Source organism: Schistocerca piceifrons, chromosome 7 (genome assembly GCF_021461385.2).
Source record: "Schistocerca piceifrons isolate TAMUIC-IGC-003096 chromosome 7, iqSchPice1.1, whole genome shotgun sequence".
Taxonomy (NCBI): domain Eukaryota; kingdom Metazoa; phylum Arthropoda; class Insecta; order Orthoptera; family Acrididae; genus Schistocerca; species Schistocerca piceifrons.
The window spans coordinates 338,584,291-338,607,476 of record NC_060144.1 but is presented as its reverse complement, the minus strand read 5'-3'; the positions used below and the strand labels follow the sequence as shown (position 1 = coordinate 338,607,476).

At 43.4% G+C, this 23,186-nt stretch overlaps 1 long non-coding RNA gene across 1 annotated transcript; it reads left to right on the top strand.

Moving 5' to 3' along the window:
- The first annotated feature begins 1,067 nt into the window (after positions 1–1,067).
- On the top strand, positions 1,068–22,696 carry LOC124805340. Its single transcript, XR_007017444.1, has 3 exons — positions 1,068–1,227; positions 16,045–16,188; positions 22,125–22,696. It is a non-coding gene; the product is annotated as an uncharacterized LOC124805340 (long non-coding RNA).
- The last annotated feature ends 490 nt before the right edge of the window (positions 22,697–23,186 follow it).

The following is a 23,186-nucleotide window of genomic DNA, read 5'->3' as shown; positions in this document are numbered from 1 at the left end:
CCATAGATGTTAAGTCCCATAGTGCTCAGAGCCATTTTTTAACTCCTTATCTATCGCCAAGCCGAATGACTGCTACTGGGCTGCTGATACGCCCTTGTAGATTCTAACTGCCGGCTGTGACGTCACTAGCGCTCATCGTATCACCATGTTTGGGCATGCCTTGTGAACGATACGCCCACCTCATCCTGCTGATCGCTGGATCCTACATTGCGCTGAGCTTTAGGCCGCTGTCTCTCTTAAGGGTGTTTTCAGTGATTTTCATTTCCATGGCTTCTTTAATTACACTGGCCCGAAGCCGTCAATGCGAGACACGTCAGAGGTTTCGTCAAATTTGATACGGAGACCGTTTTCTAGAGCACGCTCGGCTGAAGCGAATTTTTCGGGGTAGCCTAGGCGATAAAACCTTTTATGCTCCTTCCTAAATTGTTCTACAGAGCACACTGGTTTTCTGACGTGATACTGGCCACATTCGCAAAGTATTTTGTAGACCCCATGAGACGTGCCGCATCTTTAACTGGTCTCAGTAAAAGCCGTCGTGGCCCCCACTATCGGATTCTGGATTTTACTATGTCAGGTCTTCTAGAGTCTACAATTTTTGACATCACTTTCATAGTTACGTCTTAAAGGCATATATTAGTCTCGTGTTTACCTGGTTTGGACTGACTTTCGTTGATATGATGTGCTTCTACGATAATGTGCTGCATTCATACAAGACGTTAAATTTGTGCTATTTATACGACGTTAATCAAATGTGTTGAACTATGTATTTGTCATCCTGCACAGTACACAGCAAAATCATGTTAATGGTCTAAGAAGTAAGAGCATATCTCATATTTTTATAACAGCTTCCATCTAATGTTTTTTAAAAAAAATTCAAATTTTTACTATGTCTCTTACTATTTCAATATCCCTGCTTTTGGCTTGTACTCCATAATGGTGTGAAAACAGAAATTTGAATTGTAAACAAGAAATATACAAAAATATAATAAAAAAATGTAACCCCTGTTTTTCTCGTAGGAAGCTATGCGGCTCTGCAATGTCAGAAATTTTTTCTCTTCTCTGTGGATGTGCAGTTGCGTCAGCCAGGGACACTCAATGTGGAGCCAGGGTAGTCTTTTTCCAGCAGAGCGGGAAAGTAATTTATTGGTTGATCTTGAGAAACTAGGAGAAAATGCGTGTCAGGCTGGCAGTTTCTCACAGTTGTACACGTGCAAGGCAGTCCATTGGGTGAGTACTGTCTTAAACTTTTCCTAGGACGGGACTTTACCAGTTTTACAAATACAGGTTGTGGCAAATAAAAGTGGCCCGGAGAATAAAGTCCTAGGGTACAAAGAAACACAGGAGTGGAAAGACAATACAGTACTAATGTGACTATAACAGATCTTGAAAGTAGCCAATATTCATCTCTCGGCACTTTTTGGCCCTGGTTACAAGCTTCTGACTGCTGGAATCGCTGCAGTCCCTTCTGAAATGTTCTGCTGCAGTTCTTGAAGACCCTGACCGTTGTTGCGATGTACACACAAAGTAATCGCACACTGACAGATAGTGACCTGGGTGACCAACTAGGGCAGCGACAAGACTGACGTCTGCTAACAACTCTCTCACGCGTGAAAGTTGTGTAAATGTGCTCCAAGATTCGGCCAATTGTATGGGCAGTTGCTGCATCCTGCTGGAAATAACTGTGGTGTGTGGTAATATGCATACCTCCATGATCAGACGAATCCACTCGTCCGGGCCACTTTCGATTGCCCCACCCTGTATAATCTCATTGGACAACGCTTAGCGTAGGCCGGCCGCTGTGGCCGAGCCGTTCTAGGCGCTTCAGTCTGGAACCGCGCGACCGCTACGGTCATAGGTTCGAATCCTGCCTCGGGCATGGATGTGTTTGATGTCCTCAGGCTAGTTAGGTTTAAGTTCTAGGTTTAAGTTCTAGGGGACTGATCATCTCAGATGTTAAGTCCCGTAGTTCACAGAGCCATTTGAACCATTTGAGCTTAGTGTAGCCTTCATATTGGTGAAACTGGTTTAACATGGATTTTGCTGGGAACAGAGAGGAGGTAGCAAATTTTAGAGCATTTACATTTCGGTTTCACTTCAGATTTGTCTGCTCTTCATTGTAGACTTTGGATTGGGACGAGAAATGTGCCTTTTGCTGCTGGTCAGCTAACAATCCTGCACGCAGTGTTCGACTCTGCAACTCTCAATGACCGTGAGAACTTGCAGCCAAGGGTGCCTATATCTGGGGCAAGTCTCCACTACCCCTCTCCTAGCTCTCAGGGAAAGCAAAAAAATGTAGTAGTGCAGTCCGACAATTTTCTTTCAAGAAAATGATTGAAAAACTGGTATTACGCATTTATTTAACGTGGTTGGAACTGGATCTTTTTAATGCTACTTAAAGTCGCCATTTATGTTCGACAATATTAAAAATATTCCATGCCCCCAGGTCTTACACCCCCCCCTCCCCTCCCTCCCATACAATCGTATGAGCATGGGCGCCCTTGCATGGGGCACAGGAGATCCAGGAACGCGAGTTTTTAGGTGTTTGTAGGATATGGTTTTCACTTAATCAAGTTCTTCGAGTTTCTTTTAAATTTGGATAATCAGCCGAAGGTTCATCAGTGACCAATTTAGGTTAACTACACGAGGGTTCACCAGTGGCCAATTTATGACAAGTGCACATGGTTTCCATATGCCTTTCTGGTACGATCAGAGCAATCACTGTGCACCCATCTGTGGCTATGTCTCCTCGCAAATGAGTTCTGACATGACGATCATTTCCTTTCCACCTAATTCTGGAGAACTTTCTCATCAATATACACTCCTGGAAATTGAAATAAGAACACCGTGAATTCATTGTCCCAGGAAGGGGAAACTTTATTGACACATTCCTGGGGTCAGATACATCACATGATCACACTGACAGAACCACAGGCACATAGACACAGGCAACAGAGCATGCACAATGTCGGCACTAGTACAGTGTATATCCACCTTTCGCAGCAATGCAGGCTGCTATTCTCCCATGGAGACGATCGTAGAGATGCTGGATGTAGTCCTGTGGAACGGCTTGCCATGCCATTTCCACCTGGCGCCTCAGTTGGACCAGCGTTCGTGCTGGACGTGCAGACCGCGTGAGACGACGCTTCATCCAGTCCCAAACATGCTCAATGGGGGACAGATTCGGAGATCTTGCTCGCCAGGGTAGTTGACTTACATCTTCTAGAGCACGTTGGGTGGCACGGGATACATGCGGACGTGCATTGTCCTGTTGGAACAGCAAGTTCCCTTGCCGGTCTAGGAATGGTAGAACGATGGGTTCGATGACGGTTTGGATGTACCGTGCACTATTCAGTATCCCCTCGACGATCACCAGTGGTGTACGGCCAGTGTAGGAGATCGCTCCCCACACCATGATGCCGGGTGTTGGCCCTGTGTGCCTCGGTCTTATGCAGTCCTGATTGTGGCGCTCACCTGCACGGCGCCAAACACGCATACGACCATCATTGGCACCAAGGCAGAAGCGACTCTCATCGCTGAAGACGACACGTCTCCATTCGTCCCTCCATTCACGCCTGTCGCGACACCACTGGAGGCGGGCTGCACGATGTTGGGGCGTGAGCGGAAGACGGCCTAACGGTGTGCAGGACCGTAGCCCAGCTTCATGGAGACGGTTGCGAATGGTCCTCGCCGATACCCCAGGAGCAACAGTGTCCCTAATTTGCTGGGAAGTGGCGGTGCGGTCCCCTACGGCACAGCGTAGGATCCTACGGTCCTGGCGTGCATCCGTGCGTCGCTGCGGTCCGGTCCCAGGTCGACGGGCACGTGCACCTTCCGCCGACCACTGGCGACAACATCGATGTACTGTGGAGACCTCACGCCCCACGTGTTGAGCAATTCGGCGGTACGTCCACCCGGCCTCCCGCATGCCCACTATACGCCCTCGCTCAAAGTCCGTCAACTGCACATACGGTTCACGTCCACACTGTCGCGGCATGCTACCAGTGTTAAAGACTGCGATGGAGCTCCGTATGCCACGGCAAACTGGCTGACACTGACGGCGGCGGTGCACAAATGCTGCGCAGCTAGCGCCATTCGACGGCCAACACCGCGGTTCCTGGTGTGTCCGCTGTGCCGTGCGTGTGATCATTGCTTGTACAGCCCTCTCGCAGTGTCCGGAGCAAGTATGGTGGGTCTGACACACCGGTGTCAATGTGTTCTTTTTTCCATTTCCCGGAGTGTACCTGCCATTAGTTTAGAACTGTTCTGTATCTATGAAAAACAGTTTTCCTTTCACTGTGATTCACTGACCATGATAATGTGCTATTTTTTGTTATTATTCACATGTGTACTCAAAGAGAATATTTTAATAAAATCGGGTCAATTTGAAACGATATTTCATTTTAATAAGTAGAAAATCTCTTTCCAAATTGTTAAATTTTAATGCTCTTTGAAAGAACCAACACCCAGGACTCATTTACTAGGGCCACGCTATTCATACCGTTATTCCATTGGGCATCATGTTCATTTCAGTATCTGAGTTCATGGTGAGTGATCTGCCACTCAGTCCATGCGATGCAGATCACTGCGATTGTCAAAAGGTATGTCAAGCTCAGTTGGCGTCTTTCAGCTGTAGAAGCCAGACAGCAGTAACAGCAAATCCATCCTAGGTTTTTGACGGTTTCCTTGGCTGTAAGGCACACGCAGGAACTTTTCCCAAATCCTTCAAACGATATTCCTGCTTAGGAGATGGTGAACCCAAATTGTGACGTAACCTTTGCACTGTTACGAAAAAGATATTAAATAAAGTAATCTACATCTACGTATGTACTCTGCATGCCACCGTATGGTGCGTGGCGGAAGGCATCTCATACCACCAAGAGTCAATGCCTACGCATGGGCCCTAATCTCTCTTACCTCAGCTTTGTGGTCTTTAAGCGAAACGAATGTTGGTGGCAGTAGAATCGTTCTTCAGCCAGCTTCAAATTCTCTCAGTAGTATTCCTTGTAAAGAGCGTCATCTTCCCTGCAGGAATTCGCATTTGAGTTTCTGAAGCATTTACGTAATAATTGCGTTTTGATCAAACCTACCGGTACCAAATCTAGCAGCCCGCCTCTGAATTGCTTCAATGTATTTCTTTAATCTGAACTGCTGGGGATCCCAAACACTCGAGCAGTACTCAAGAATGGGTCGCACGAGAGTCCCATATGCGGTCTCCTATACAGACGAACCACACTTATTGAAAATTCCCACAATAAACCGTAGTCGACTCGTAGCCTTCCCTACTACCATCCTTACGTGTTTGTCGCATTTCACACCGCTTTGCAACGTTGCGCCTATGTGAATAATCGGCGTAACTTTGTCAAGCAGTATGCTACTAATACTGTATTCAAACATCATGGGAATGTTTCTTCTATCCCTATGCATTAATTTAAATTTTTCTACAGTCAGAGCAAGCTGCCATTCATCACACAAACTACAATTTTTTTTAAAGTCATCTTGTATTCTCTTACTGTCACTCAAAGACGACACTTTTCAGTACACTGCAGCAACGTCAGCAAACAGCCGCATAATGCTGCTCAACTTGCCTACCACACTATTTATATGTACAGAGAATAACTGCTACCACAGTTCCCTGGGACATTCCTGATGATGCCCTTGAATTTGATGAATGCTCGCCGTCGAGGGAGAGGGACTGGGTTCTGTTAATTAAGAAGTCCTTGGTGCGCAAGGTAATGTGTGTAATATATGGTCCAAAAGGGCCAAAAAAAAAAAAACATACTCAATGATCAGCAAAGGGCGTTACCTGGGAACTTCGACCACATCCTGGACGACCTGCTTGACAGCATAGGCATGGATGCCCAAAGAGCCCTCGTCCACAAAGAGCTGGCGCAGCCCAAGGAAGGCCAACGGCGACAGCTGGTTCAGGGGGTTCCCCCTTAGATCGAGCTGGACGAGCGATGGCATCTGTGAGAAGACGTCGTCGCCTACGGAAGTGACGGCACAGTGCGACAGGTTGAGGGTGGTGATGCCTTCCGCCCTCAGGAAGGGCCCAGCCGTGGGCAGCGACAGTGGGTTGCTCGACAGGTCCAGCTCCAGCAGGCTGGCTGGGAACGCGTCCACCGGCACAGAAGTCAGCCAGTTGTCCGACAGCACAAGCTGGTGGAGTCGCGCCAGCCCATGGAATGCGCCATCTGAAACCTGCATCACCTCGCCATACTTAACTGGTCTGTCACGCTACATAATAAGCAAGCGTGGTAAATGAAGGGTTCATTTTCAAATGAAGGGCAAGTCCTGACCACATGTAATGAGTCATGAAAGGATGGCGACAGCATGACTATACGCAAAATGTTACAAGTATCAGGTACAGTAGGATGACATTGGAGACATGACTGTACGAACGGCGTTCAATAAGTAATGCAACACTTTTAATTTTTTTTTTTCAGAAAGCAGATTGGTTTTATTCAGGATTCCAATACACCATATTATTCTCCACATTCTGGCGAAAAAACCTTTTTTCCAACATAATCTCCGTTCGTTGCGGTGACCTTACGACACCTTACTAGGAGGGCCTGTATGCTCGCATGGTACCACTCTAATGGTCGGAGTCGGAGTCATCGTCTTGCGGCATCAATAATCTCACCATCATCCACGTTCTGCTTCCTGCTGAGTGCATCTTTCATTGGGCCAGACAGATGGAAGTCGGAAGATGACAGATCCGAGCTGTAGGGTGGGTGAGGAATAACAGTCCAATGATTTTTTTTGAGCTTGTCTCTGGTGCGCAGGCTTGTGCGAGGCCTTGCGGTGTTATGGACAAGAAGTTCGTTTGCATTTTCTTGACGACGAACACGGTGAAGACGGTTCTTCAAGTTAACGATGGTAACACAGCTGTGTGCGGCCGGTCGGCACGCAGCAGATAGGAAGCGTTTGCGCGACTCGTTGCGATAATGACAGATTCCTCGCCCAACGACTGACCGTGCTTTTGTTCACTACCAGGTCTCTGCAGACATTTTACAAGCGCCTATTAATATCTGCGATGCCCTGGTTTTCCACCAAAAGAAACTCGATGACAGCTTCCAGCTTGGAACATACCTCCATTACAAACATTTTGAAGGCTATGGACAGCGACACCACCTGTCGGAACTTCTTGGAACTATAGGATTTGAAGCGGGAATAACTCCCACCGGAGGTTCGAGTCCTCCCTCGGGCATTGGCGTGTGTGTTGTATGTACTTCGCGTAAGTTAGTTTAAATAGTATGTACAGGGCTATTACAAATGATTGAAGCGATTTCATAAATTCACTGTAGCTCCATTCATTGACATATGGTCACGACACACTACAGATATGTAGAAAAACTCATAAAGTTTTGTTCGGCTGAAGCCGCACTTCAGGTTTCTGCCGCCAGAGCGCTCGACAGCGCAGTGAGACAAAATGGCGACAGGAGCCGAGAAAGCGTATGTCGTGCTTGAAATGCACTCACACCAGTCAGTCATAACAGTGCAACGACACTTCAGGACGAAGTTCAACAAAGATCCACCAACTGCTAACTCCATTCGGCGATGGTATGCGCAGTTTAAAGCTTCTGGATGCCTCTGTAAGGGGAAATCAACGGGTCGGCCTGCAGTGAGCGAAGAAACGGTTGAACGCGTGCGGGCAAGTTTCACGCGTAGCCCGCGGAAGTCGACGAATAAAGCAAGCAGGGAGCTAAACGTACCACAGGATGGTGCTCCACCGCACTTCCATCATGATGTTCGGCATTTCTTAAACAGGAGATTGGAAAACTGATGGATCGGTCGTAGTGGAGATCATGATCAGCAATTCATGTCATGGCCTCCCACGCTCTCCCGACTTAACCCCATGCAATTTCTTTCTGTGGGGTTATGTGAAAGATTCAGTGTTTAAACCTTCTCTACCAAGAAACGTGCCAGAACTGCGAGCTCGCATCAACGATGCTTTCGAACTCATTGATGGGGACATGCTGCGCCGAGTGTGGGAGGAACTTGATTATCGGCTTGATGTCTGCCGAATCACTAAAGGGGCACATATCGAACATTTGTGAATGCGTAAAAAAACTTTTTGAGTTTTTGTATGTGTGTGCAAAGCATTGTGAAAATATCTCAAATAATAATGTTATTGTAGAGCTGTGAAATCGCTTCAATCATTTGTAATAACCCTGTAAGTCTAGCGACCGATGACCTCAGCAGTTTGGTCCCATAGGAACACACACACATTTGAATACTTGAAGCGGGAATATTCTACGATATCCCACAACAAATTCTGCATTTTTTAAAGCGAAACTGGTCGACAAAAAGTATTGCATTATTTACGGAACACCTCTCGTACAATATTATCAGAACCAAAATATTAATAAAGAAAATAAATTATGTGAATCAGTCCATTATCATTGTGGATATTTCGAGAATGAAGTAGTTTGGATCACTTACTAAAAGTCATTAAGCGATTAAGACTGTTTTATTTACAAAATTCAAAATACATTAATATAGCGTTTCCTCAGGGTAGCATCTTGGGACCAATGCTGTACTTGATATACATCAATGACTTCCCAAATAGTGTCAATCATCGAAAATATCTCTTCGCTTCTAACAGCAATACTGTATTCACAGACAGAACTGGAAAACTTCTTCTAGAGAAAGCAAATGAATCGTCAAATATATTTACAGTTGGTCAAACTCTGTATCTAAAAGGTAATGTCCTGGCTGACTGACTGACTGACTGACTCATCATAGCCCAGCCCAAACCGCTTACGACAGAAACCTGAAATTTGGAGTAGGTGTGGATCTTATACTATAGGAGTCATTTAGAAAGGTATTTTTCGGAATTCCAAGCAAGGGAGTGAAACAAGGGAAGAAGGTGCTTTTTTAAATGTCGCTATTAAGGAAATTTTGAAGCTAGAACTAAGACAATTGGTATTTGGTTTCTTGGTCATAAATAAAGAAACTCGTGTTTCAGCATTTTTGGAAATATAATCTTGTAGGGGTAAGAGAGGGGTGAAATGATTTTTTGAAGATACGTCAATATTAAAGAACTACTAAGGTAGTTTTAAAGCTACGTTCATGAACGTTGCTGTTTGACTTCTCTGTTACAAATGAAAAAATTCTTGTTTTAGTGTTTTTGGAAATTGAACACCTAAGGGGGAGAAATAGGGGATGAAATTTTATGCGAAAATATTTTATTGTCAAAGCATTTTAAAGCTAAATCTAGAAAACTTAAATTTGGTTTCTCAATTAGAAATAAAAAATACATGTGTCAACCACTCTGGGGGTGAAACGAGGAATGAAAGTTTTTATCAAAATATTTCATTGTGCAAGCACTTTTGAAGCTAAATCTATGAAAATTTGTGTTTGGTTTCTCTGCTTGAAACAAAACATATGCAAGTCACAATTTTTGGCAAACTCAACCGCTAAGGGTGTGAAATAGGGGGCGAAACGTTTTATGAAAATATTTCATTGCGAAAGCATTTTTGAAACTAAATCTTTGAAAATTGGTGTTTGGCGTCTCGATTAGAGATGAAAACACAAGTGTTCCACTGTTTCCCAAAATTCAACCCCAATGGGGTGAAAGAGGGTCAGACTGATTCACTGACTCTTGATCGCCCAGCCTAAACCACTAAGGATAGAAACTGAAGTTTGGAGAAGGTGTGGACCTTATACTGTAGGCATCGTTCAATAAGTAATTGTCTGAAATTCCACTCCTAAGGGTGTGAAATAAGGGATGAAATGCTTTTTGTAAGTATGTCGCTGTTTGAAATATCTGTTTCATGTCACATCAAATTTTCGAACTATAATTTTCTTTTCTTTTCTGGAAACCTTTAGTTCAGTGGATAATACTAACATCTTACCATCTTTCTGAGCTCCAAACCTCACTCGTCATGGAGGTGTGTTGATTCACATTTTCGGAGTAGCAAATGGAAGTAGCAGTAAGCAAAATATTGTTGTCAATATCCTGACGTCAGCTGATAATGTATGTAGTGTTACATCATGGTGTGTAGTGTTTGCAGTGATCGGCATTAAGAATCGAACGGACCGAGTCTGATTAGCTTCGTACATTAGTTAATTAACTTCTTTGTGAAACAGCATTTTACTAGGGATGAAACGAATGAGGTTGCGCTGTTTTAAACGGACTGGGTCAGTATCATTTAGTAAAATGCAACTGCCGTATGACATTGTTGGCTGGCATATCCCACAGGGTGAGTTCAGCCGCCTGTCGGAAAGGGTGTCCTTCATCAGCGCACATTGGCCCCTTTCCCTGGGGATACGTGAGAGTTGTGTCGCATGTCTATTGGGATAGTGTAGACGAGTGTACTGGATAGTGTACAGCATAGTGTTATGTTTGTGCGGTGTAATGATTAAAGAAGGGGTAGGGTGAAAACCAGTGCCGGCACATATCCTACTCCTCTCGAATAACAAGGAGGCTGCCGGACCTAACGGCTGCATCCTATGGCTGGATCACCACAAACAGTTTCAGAAGCCCTCACTTCATGTGACACTGCAAAAAGATTTGAAATTTAACCCTGGGTACTGGCGCTAAGACTGTTGACGAGGAACTTTTCGCCGTCAGCTCTCCTCCCCTTGCCGGCCAAATATTGGAGTGAAAATTTCATTGGACTCGCCTTATCTCCGAGTTCTGCGCTGTCGCACAATCACGCGTTAGTGACCTTGGCTACGGGGGCTGGTATCTTGTTACTACATTATATTGCGATCAAGACCATTAAAATATGTAATATATGTATTTTTATTCTACTGCCGCTATTCGAGTACGTTCTGTGGCACAGCTTTCGTCGTGTATTGAGATTTAAGACAGACTTGACATATGTCTGGATACGGCTAGCAATGGGACGTAGTCTTCACCTCTAAGAATTTTTCACACTCGTGTCATTCATAAGTGCGGAGGAGCATGTGAATAGATATTTGGATATTTCTGCGTCACTCAAAGGGATGAAACAGGTGGTATAACCTCACCTGTGTCCCCAGCCTGAAGTCGTTTGGTTATTTATGGCATATGAACTGAAATTGACTCTCCTCTTGTAGGTGAAATGTTGACGATGAAAATTGGTACTAGCTCTGGAATTCAAACTAGCAACTATCGGGTTGTGTCCGCATGCGTTGCCAATCTTGTCTGTAGTCGGGTGTCTAAAATTTTCTTACTGGAGCGTTTTCTTTAACGAGCCATTCGACGTTAGGATGTGTAAACCCCGTCTTCCTCGAACTTACGTTATGCACTTGCCGCGGAAGCTGCTGGACAGTGTGCCACGAACAATTCTTTCTTTCCTGTTCTACGCTGGCTAGTTGTGAAGTTTTAGTGATCACCTCAGAAAAATCGGGTTCCTATCATTAGAATGGATGATGAAGTTAATCCTTTTGTACATATTCACCCTTCATTGCGACACATTTCTCAAAGATGGATGACTTGGCAGAGTCCGAATTTCGGCTGTGCAGCCGGCCGCTGTGACCGAGCGGTTCTAGGCGCTTCAGTCCGGAACCGCGTGACTGCTACGGTCGTAGGTTCGAATCCTGCCTCGGGCAGTGATGTGTGTGATGTCCTTAGGTTAGTTAGGTTTAAGTAGTTCCAAGGCTAGGGGACTGATGACCTCAGATGTTAAATCCCATAGTGCTTAGAGCCATTTGAACTATTTTTTTGTCTGTGCAGGAAAATAATCTTACTTTTATTCTGGAAATGCCTGCCACGACATGGTTTCTTCATCCCAGGAAAGAAGTAGAAGTAACTGGAAGCCATGTGAAGAGAAAAAGGGGCTGAAGAAAAATTTTATAGCCCAAATATGAAGCATGTGTGACTACGTTCCATGCGCAATAAGCTGGGGCGTTTTTGTGGAGCAGAAGGGCCCCCTTGGACAGTTTCCCACGATGCTCCGTCCTGACAGCCTCTCACAATCTCATTATGAGTTTACAATAGTACGCTCCTGTGACGATTGTTCCTTAACATCATATTCTGTCGGCAATCACAAAAATTACTTAGCAGATACACCGACTGATTGGTCTGCTCCCTCGTCTCAGGATCAGACTGATACACCCCCAGTACTCTTCCATGGTGATTAGTCCGCTGGAGATGTCAACTTGACTGGTCTGACGCAGCTACAACATTTCTGCTGCTACCTTGGTTCGCTGGGCCTTTTGAATGGGTGTGAGAAGTGGCGGCCCCCAGCGGGCGGAGACTTAATCTTCTTCTGAATATCCAGCAAGATGTTGAAAATTGCTTCACCACTCCATTTTCATTACGCTACCGAGACGCTTGTGATAAGCTGGTCTTCGACTATCGAGGCCTCCACTTCTCTTGCGATTCTCTGTTCTTGACAGATGAATGATTCAGCACTTAGTTCTTCATCATTCAGAGTTGTTTGATCACAATGGAAGTCTCCGCCACGTAACCGCTGTGTCATGTAATGGTGCAATGTTGTCGTACACTTACACCTACTCAGCATGGCTGTCTCAAGTTCATTTTAATTTTTTTTTATCTAGTTCAGTTTGTATATTATTATGTTCTCATTTAGATTATTTCGTTCTATCTCGTTGTTCTCCTTGAAATCCACAAAACAGATCACCACACGATACTCATCTTTAACGATGGGCTGCACCATCTTGTTCTGCCTCCTTTAGCAGTGTGGTACGGTACTGTGCCACGAGGGTTTTAATGTGTACCTGAAAAAAATTAATTACGCAAGTTTATTTTTGCCTATTTATGACAAACCTTCGTTTATACTCATGCAAAGAGAAATTCAGCAGAGCAAAAAAAAAGGAACAGGTTTATTCACAATACAATCATTACAATGTAACTCCACTTTTAAGGTGTACTGTTTTACTACTCTTACTTTACAGCTACAATTGTGGTATATGTTGGCCTTGATACATGATGAAAACGGAAGAGACATACATAAGCAAATAACACTTAAAAGTAATATTATAAGCTTTGATTTTTCTCCATAAACTGCCTCAGAATCTATACAGAAACTGATTTTAGTTTCTTACAGAAACTGCAAGTATATCTATTTTCTGATTCTAGGGATCGCACTGAGATATTAAGTTTAAATATTTCCGTAGCTGATAAATTGATGGAATCCTGCACACATTCCTAATGGATGGCACGTTTAAGCAAGTACGGGGCCATGCTGAAAAGTAATCCCTCAGAATTTTTCACGTGAAAAGTCTTATAGCTCTTTAAATAACAGAAACATTATTAACAGTCTCCATCTTTATTCTTCGTGTCTACATATTTGCAGCCTTCTGCCGCTGGAGGGTTCCGAATTGTAGCGAATAACCTGCCGGTATGTAACGTAATCGAGTTTCGAATTCGAAGAGTTCGTCCACACATGGAGTAGCATCTCCTTCAGAGTGACAATGCCAAACCACATACGAGTGCTGCGACGTCTGCAGCAATGTGACCCCTTGAGTTCCCTATCTTTGATCTTCCTCCTTATAGTCCCGACTTGCCGCCATCTGACTTTCATCAGTTTCCAAAGCTTAAATAACACTTTCGAGTACTTCTCTTTGATAGTGATGAAGCGGTGCAAGCGGAGGGGAAGTTGTGACTCCGTCGACAAAGTCAAACATTCTCCAGTCACTGTATCAACAAACTGGTCTCTCGTTGGGAGAAGCGTGTTCGTCACCAGGATGACTACACTCCTGGAAATGGAAAAAAGAACACATTGACACCGGTGTGTCAGACCCACCATACTTGCTCCGGACACTGCGGGAGGGCTGTACAAGCAATGATCACACGCACGGCACAGCGGACACACCAGGAACCGCGGTGTTGGCCGTCGAATGGCGCTAGCTGCGCAGCATTTGTGCACCGCCGCCGTCAGTGTCAGCCAGTTTGCCGTGGCATACGGAGCTCCATCGCAGTCTTTAACACTGGTAGCATGCCGCGACAGCGTGGACGTGAACCGTATGTGCAGTTGACGGACTTTGAGCGAGGGCGTATAGTGGGCATGCGGGAGGCCGGGTGGACGTACCGCCGAATTGCTCAACACGTGGGGCGTGAGGTCTCCACAGTACATCGATGTTGTCGCCAGAGGTCGGCGGAAGGTGCACGTGTCCGTCGACCTGGGACCGGACCGCAGCGACGCACGGATGCACGCCAAGACCGTAGGATCCTACGCAGTGCCGTAGGGGACCGCACCGCCACTTCCCAGCAAATTAGGGACACTGTTGCTCCCGGGGTATCGGCGAGGACCATTCGCAACCGTCTCCATGAAGCTGGGCTACGGTCCCGCACACCGTTAGGCCGTCTTCCGCTCACGCCCCAACATCGTGCAGCCCGCCTCCAGTGGTGTCGCGACAGGCGTGAATGGAGGGACGAATGGAGACGTGTCGTCTTCAGCGATGAGAGTCGCTTCTGCCTTGGTGCCAATGATGGTCGTATGCGTGTTTGGCGCCGTGCAGGTGAGCGCCACAATCAGGACTGCATACGACCGAGGCACACAGGGCCAACACCCGGCATCATGGTGTGGGGAGCGATCTCCTACACTGGCCGTACACCACTGGTGATCGTCGAGGGGACACTGAATAGTGCACGGTACATCCAAACCGTCATCGAACCCTTCGTTCTACCATTCCTAGACCGGCAAGGGAACTTGCTGTTCCAACAGGACAATGCACGTCCGCATGTATCCCGTACCACCCAACGTGCTCTAGAAGGTGTAAGTCAACTACCCTGGCCAGCAAGATCTCCGGATCTGTCCCCCATTGAGCATGTTTGGGACTGGATGAAGCGTCGTCTCACGCGGTCTGCACGTCCAGCACGAACGCTGGTCCAACTGAGGCGCCAGGTGGAAATGGCATGGCAAGCCGTTCCACAGGACTACATCCAGCATCTCTACGATCGTCTCCATGGGAGAATAGCAGCCTGCATTGCTGCGAAAGGTGGATATACACTGTACTAGTGCCGACATTGTGCATGCTCTGTTGCCTGTGTCTATGTGCCTGTGGTTCTGTCAGTGTGATCATGTGATGTATCTGACCCCAGGAATGTGTCAATAAAGTTTCCCCTTCCTGGCACAATGAATTCACGGTGTTCTTATTTCAATTTCCAGGAGTGTATGTTGAGAAATAAACATGTAGAGTTAAAGATTAAAGGTGTAAAATGTTAATAGCGCTTTTTAATTAAAAAGCATTAAGAGCATTCATATAAGAAATTCGGAAGGATTACTTTTCAGGACGTCGTCGTATATATTACATAACCACGCATGTTTATTTGCAAAAGCATGTGACATCAAGTGTAGCCCACGGAAACCTGATAAAATCACTAATGTTCTTAATATTCATGAAAAATTACGTAGGATCGGTGTAATGTCAACATTGTTTGCTTAGTTTTGCAATTGTGTCAGAAAGTATATTCTTTGAAGGACTGAAAGGAAATGCAGAAATGAGCAGTATTTCTTTTAATACAGTAATATTGAAGTTAGCGCCAATAATGAAGAGAAAAAAACCTTCAAAGTGTCTCGTTTCAACATTAGTTGCAAATTCTGGAGTATATCACATCCTTTTTATATCTAGGTCTAGTAATGTCATGTACACTTGAACTCAGAAGAATTTAATTTGTTGGGAGAAAGTGCAGTGCATCTGTAAAGTAACCTAGTTAGAAGACGCTAGGGCTACTAATTGAGCGTACAGCTGCTAGACTCTTGGAGTCCATCTCAAATCTCCACAACAAGAAGACGTCGAACAAAGCCAGAGACGGGCTTATACGATCGTAACTATTGGGAAGACTGCTACAATTGTGATGTCTCGATATTTATACATCAGTAGAGATTGCAATAACCTCAGAATAATCTCATGGAACATGTGGAATGTAATCTGCTACCTGATCGAAGATTTACGATGGGTCCTGTGGCTACTGAAGTTCTTCATGTCGACGCGTCACGGAAATGCTAGGGTACTGAAAACTGCGTGCAAGGTGGGCACCGAAAATATTTTTCAACCATCGCAAAGAGGAAATAATGTCAAGCGGATGAGCATCTCTGAACTGATATTGAATATATGAAGATGATTTCTTTTACGATATTGTTACAGGTGACGAGACGCTGATATGACAACAATGGCTTGTGAACCATGAGGATCTCAAAACTACAGTTGTCAATTGGTTCACTTTCCAGATGGGGAACCTCTATGAATATGGGTTGCTGAGAATAGAGCAGTTGTACAAGGAGCTGAATGGTGAGTACGCGGAAAAGTGTAGTAGGTTGGTGAGGATCTGAAATTCCCAACAAAACTAATCCTCAGTATAATGAGGACAACGGGCAGCAATTTTTTTATTTTTTTTTTATCAGTCTTGTGACTGGTTTGATGCTGCCCGCCACGAATTCTTTTCCTGTGCCAATCTCTTCATCTCAGAGGAGTACTTGCAACCTAAGTCCTAAATTATTTCGTGCATGTATTCTAATCTCTGTCTTCCTCTACAGTTTTTACTCTATACACTTCCCTCTAGCACCATGGAAGCTATTCCCTCATGTCTTAACAGATGTCTTATCATCCTAACCCTTCTCCTTATCAGTGTTTTCCACATATTCCATTCCTCTCAGATTCTGCTTAAAACCTCCTCATTCCTTACCTTTTCAGTCCACCTCATTTTCAACATTCGTCTGTAGCACCACATCTCAAATGCTTCGATTCTCTTCTGCTCCGGTTTTCCCACAGCCCTTGTTTCACTATCATACAATGCTGTACTCCATACGTACATTCTTAGAAATTTCTTCCTCAAATTAAGGCTTATATTTGATACTAGTAGACTTCTCTTGGCCAGTGGCCAGGGATGCCCTTTTTGCCATTGTTTGTCCGCTTTTGATGTCCTCCTTGCTCCGTCCCGTAATTTTTTTTATTTTTTTATTTTTTTTTACTGCCTAGGTAGTAGAATTCCTTAACTTCATCTACTTCGTGACCATCAATCCTGACGTTAAGTTTCTCGCTGCTATTTCTGCTGTATCTCGTTACTTTCCTCTTTCTTCGATTTATTCTCAGTCCATATTCTGTACTCATTAGATTTTTCATCCCATTCAGCAGATCATGCAACTCTTCTTCACTTTCATTCAGGACAGCAATGTCATCGGCGAATCTTACCATTAATAACGTTTCACCTTGAATTTTAATTCCACTCCTGAAACTGCTTCTTCGATGTATAGATTGAACAGCAGCGGGGAAGACTACATTCCTGTCTTACACCCTTTTTAATCCGAGCACTTTGTTCTTGGTCGTCCACTCTTATTATTCTCTCTTGGCTCTTGTAAATACTGTATATTACCCGTCTCTCCCTATATCTTACCCCTATTTTTCCAATAATTCCGAACATCTTGCACCATTTCACATTGTCGAAGGCTTTTTCCAGATCGACAATCCTGTGAAAGCGTCTTGATTTTTCTTTAGTCTTGCTTCCATTATCAACCGCAACGTCAGAATTGCCTCTCTAGGGCCTTTACCTTTTCCAAATCCAAACTTATCGTCATCTAGCACATCCTCCATTTTCTTTTCCATTCTTCTGTACATTATTTTTGTCAGCAACTTGGATGCATGAGCTGTTAAGCTGATTATGCGATAATTCTCGTACTTGTCAGCTCTTTCAGTCTTCGGAATCGTGTGGATGATATTTTTCCGAAAGTCAGATGGTATGTCGCCAGACTCATATATTCTACACACCAACGTGAATAGTCGTTTTGTTGCCATTTCCCCCAATGATTTTAGAAATTCTGATGGAATTTTATCTAACCCTTCTGCCTTATTTGACCGTAAGTCCTCCAAAGCTCTTTTAATTCCAATTCTAATACTGGATTCCCTATCTCTTCTAAATCGACTCCTGTCTCTTCTTCTATCACATCAGACAAATCTTCACCCTCATAGAGGCTTTCAATGTATTCTTTCCACCTATCTGCTCTCTCCTCTGCATTTAACACTGGAATTCCCGTTGCACTCTTAATGTTACCGCCGTTGCTTTTAATGTCACCAAAGGCTGTTTTGACTTTCCTGTATGCTGAGTCTGTCCTTCCGACAATCATATCTTTTTCGATGTCTTCACATTTTTCCTGCAGCCATTTCGTCTTAGCTTCCCTGCACCTCCTATTTATTTCATTCCTCAGCGACTTGTATTTCTGTATTCGTGATTTTCCCGGAACATGTTTGTACTTCCTCCTTTCATCAATCAACTGAAGTATTTCTTCTTTACCCATGGTTTCTTCGCAGCTACCTTCTTTGTACCTATGTTTTCCTTCCCAACTTCTGTGATGGCCCTTTTTAGAGATGTCCATTCCTCTTCAACTGTACTGCCTACTGCGCTATTCCTTATAGCTGTATCTATAGCGTTAGAGAACTTCAAACGTATCTCGTCATTCCTTAGTACTTCCGTATCCCACTTCTTTGCGTATTGATTCTTCCTGACTAATGTCTTGAACATCAGTCTACTCTTCATCACTACTATGTTGTGATCTGAGTCTATATCCGCTCCTGGGTACGCCTTACAATCCAGTATCTGATTTCGGAATCTCTGTCTGACCATGATGTAATCTAATTGAAATCTTCCCGTATTACCCGGCCTTTTCCAAGTATACCTCCTCATTTTGTGATTCTTGAGCAGAGTACTCGCTATTACTAGCTGAAACTTGTTACAGAACTCAATTAGTCTTTCTTTCTCATTCCTTGTCCCAAGCCCATATTCTCCTGTAACCTTTTCTTCTACTCCTTCCCCTACAACTATATTCCACTCTTCCATGACTATTAGATTACTCCTTCCCCTACAACTATATTCCACTCTTCCATGACTATTAGATTTTCGTCTCCCTTTACGTACTGTATTACCCTTTCAATATCCTCATATACTTTCTCATTCTCTTCATCTTCAGCTTGCGACGTCGGCATATATACCAGAACTATCGTTGTCGGTGTTGGTTTGCTGTCGATTCTGAAAAGAACAACCCTATCACTGAGCTGTTCACAGTAACACACCCTCTGCCCTACCTTCCTATTCATAACGAATCATACTCCCGTTATACCACTTTCTGCTGCTGTTGATATTACCCTACACTCATCTCAGCAGAAATCCTTGTCTTCTTTCCATTTCACTGTACTGACCCCTATTATATCTAGATTGAGCCTTTGTATTTTCCTTTTCTGATTTTCTAGTTTCCCGACTATGTTCAAGCTTCTGACATTCCATGCCCCAATTCGTAGAACGTTATCTTTTCATTGATTATCCAGTCTTTTTGTCATGGTCAGCTCCCCGTTGGCAGTCCCCTCCGGGAGTTCCGAATGGAGGACTATTCTGAAATATTTTGCCAATGGAGAGATCATCATGACACTTTTCAATTACAGGCCACATGTCCTGTGGATACACGTCACGTGTCTCTAATGCAGTTGTTTCCTTTCCCTTCTGCATCCTCATGCCGTTGATCACTGCTGATTCTTCCGCCTTAAGGGACAGTTTTCCACCCCCGAGGACAAGAAAGTGCCCTGAATCTCTGTCTGCTCCTCCGCCCTTCTTGACAAGACCGTTGGCAGAACGAGGGTAAGTTCTTATGCCAGAAGTCTTTGGCCACCAATGCTGATTATTAATCAAAGTTTAAGCAGTGGTGGGATTCGAACACTGGACCGAGGATGTTTTGATTACTAATCAAAGACGCTACCCCCTTTTTTAAAATTAATCAGGCTGTGTTTTGTAGGTTGCTAGTGTGGCCCACCTGGAATCCGAAGCATGGACCCCACGGGGGTTCCCGGTATGCTCTACATGCCAGGGAAGAGGTGGAGGCCAGGGACCCTTAGACCACGGGTAGCCATACAGTTTTAATCATCACCTCTCAAAAATCATGTTGCAACCTGCTCTACATGTTCATCCTTCAGCGCAAAACATTTCAATCTTTTTGCTGTAAAAGACGTTCATTTTACGCTGAACATCACGTACAATACGTCAAGTGGAAAAAATTCAGCACATTATAAACGTTTATGGTTCGTAAAATATTTAAAAACATAAAGCACCTTGTCCAAAAGGCCATATCCATAAACATATTTCTCACAGATGTTTGTTACATCATACAAACACGTTACATAATAGCATATCTGTTTACGTATGCTAGACAAATACCTGTCTCCAGCATATCTAAACAGATGTTTTATTGTGTAATGTGTTTCTATGGTGTCAGACTCTCAATCATATTTCGTAAGTTAACGTATCCTATTGTAAGTACATGTCTTAAAAATTACTAAATATAAAGACAGCTAAAAATTGGCTTTTCAGAATTTTAGAATTGTTAACACATGGAAATGTTTAATTATATTTCCCAAAGCAAGCAAAATAATGATAAAATGAAAAATTTTTAATAATTTGATAACTAATTTGTTTTTATTGATTATTTACTAAAAATTATTTACAAGCTTCCATATCTTGAGATTGATCCGTTTATTAGAAATCGTTAAAATTCCAATTTTACAAGAGTAAAATAGCTGAATCGTTGTGCAAAGGTAGATAAGATCATAAGTTTGAATTACTCATCTTCCTCCACCAAATTTACATTCCGATGACCTTCATTCGCGAAGGAACTTGTTCTTCTTTGTTGAAGGAAGCAGCTCTTTTATTCCTTCTTTCTGATGCCTGCTTTAAGTGTTTCCTGGATGAGCACTACTTATGGATGGTAGCTTGATTCCAGGTGTGCGCCATAAGTCTAGTAGCAGCACTCCTGTTTCTGTGTCTTCAGCCGATCACTTTCATACATGGCGATCCTGTACGTAACCAGTTGCCAATCGAACATGCAGCTTGCACAGTTAGATCAACTGCGCATAAATTGACTTAAATGTCTTTTCGTAATACTCTAAATCTAGTTGCTAATATGTCGAATACGTTGTCAACAACTCTTTGCGCTCTTGCTTGACAACCAGTAGCTGAATATGTGTTCTTCTAATGACAAGTTTCTTCTTGAGAATGGTTTCATCAAATCTCTATACAGGGGAAACGCGCCATCTGCTACAACAATGTATTCAAGATGGAAATTTAGGCTGTTTTTGCCAATGGCTGTTTTCAAAGTAAATAGCCTAAACACACTCCCATCATTAGCCATTTCATTTGTGCCCACATCTGCATAAATGAATTCACAATCGGCATCAACTAAAGCCAACATTCTTATGCCGTAACTGAAAATTTCTGCACGACTTCCAGGTGACGTTTAATGGCTATATGTTTACCATCCAATGCACCACAAAAGGATGGTAAAACTTCCCCTTTGTATGTAAAGAATGACAGTGCCGGAAAAACTCTTACGTTGTTTAATTTTCAAACAGCTGAGCACAAGTCAACGTACTCAGACAGTTTTCTCTTTACTTATTGTGATCATCACTAAACTGACACACAATATTTTAGCGCAACGCAATCTGACTTTCAATAATCCCTACAAAAGAATAGCCCTGACTAACCATAACCTATACCTTTCATGAATTACTTACCTCACAAAAATCATCGTTAGTCGAACTACTGCAATACAGCGAGCGCCAATACTGCCAGTTAAATAGAAGATTCTAACTACTGAAGGCATTAACTACTGATAGGCATAGTTAGCAAATGAAAGATTTTGATAGAGAACAAACAATGTATTTACCTTAATAGTGTTCAAAAGTCATAATATATACATCAGTTTGTGACATCCAGGTTTACAAATTTGCTTTTTCTGACGGACACACATCCAGATCGTCCGCTCATAGTAACCTCTCAAAACTCTGGCATCTCTCTCCCCACATCCACTACTGCTGGCGGCTCACCCCCAACTGCCCAGTACTTCCATCACTGCCGGCGACTAACGTCCAACTGCCCAACGCTACGCGCTGTTCACATCCAACCGCCCAACACTACACTAGCGAATGTCCCAACAATGAGTCCAACCAGCCACAGACTGCACACGGTGCAGTCAGCAATTTTCATACAGAGCGCTACGTGGCGTTACCAACATAAAACCTAAACAGCCTACTTACAATGGGAAGTTCCATTTGATCTCAAAACTATCTTGTATTTGTCTGCACTTATCCAAAGTTTGAGGAACCTTGTTAATCTATATAAAAACCAAACGCTATACTATTTAAATCTGCAAATTGTAGTACAAGTTCTATAACGCCGCGATTGTGTTTTTCAGAAATGCCCCACTGAAGAAGACAGTGTTGGACAACAGGAAGTCATTAGTACCCTTACTGAATGTCGAGAAAATGAAGAACAAGGTACTCAAGACATGGATGATGACAGCCTTCTTACTGCTAAGAGCACAGTAAAAGCAACAGGAATGCCAGCGCAAGAGAACCAGTTTGCGACGCCAATAGCAAAGAAAAGACGTATTTGAAAACTTTTCAAAGCTGAGAGTGCACTTAAGAAATAACAAAAAATTGCTATGGATAGATTATCGTCTTCAAAAAAAGTAACTGACAAGCATGAGCTGAATGGCAAACATATTGCTCGCCGACTGAGAACGCTTCCTGCCTGAAGCTCTGCAAACTTGCAAGAAAAATGCCAGAGTGTTATCACCAAAGAAAAGCTAAAACACTTGCCGCCGGCTTCACCAGTTACTTGTGCATCAGCGTACGGAGGTACATCATCGCACCTGTAGATGATGTGGAAGATCTTACCAGTTTGAACCCGGACCTATTCGCGATTGATGATATGGTATACAGACAACTACAGTAGCTTCTCCAGAAATAAAGACAGAGTTAACGTTTATAGCAAGTAATGTTTCGTTTGCAGAAAACTCTGAGTCAGTTATAAAAACTAAAAGAAAATCTGACGAATCCTTTATTTGCCTTGTCCAGGTTTCATAATAGTAGGTTATGGATAAACAGTTTTTGTTTCTAAATAACAGTGATTAAATAATCAGCAAAAAATTACATAATTAATTTTCGTTTTATTTATATTATTGAAAATTTTAATTTACTTAAAACGATTCTATAATTACTTTATTTTTAATTCACTTTTTTCAATTTAAATCCCAAATGTTTAATAGGAATTATGTCTACAAGACTTTAAACTTCGACGTTTGTCAAATTACACAATAATGAACTAGTGAAACTCACCTACAGTGTATAATTTAATCATCGCCAACACTTGGTTTAATAAACATGAAAGAAGGTTGTATACGTGGAAGAGACCTGAAGACACCGGAAGCTTTCAGATTGATTATGTAATGGTTAGACAGAGATTTAGGAACCAG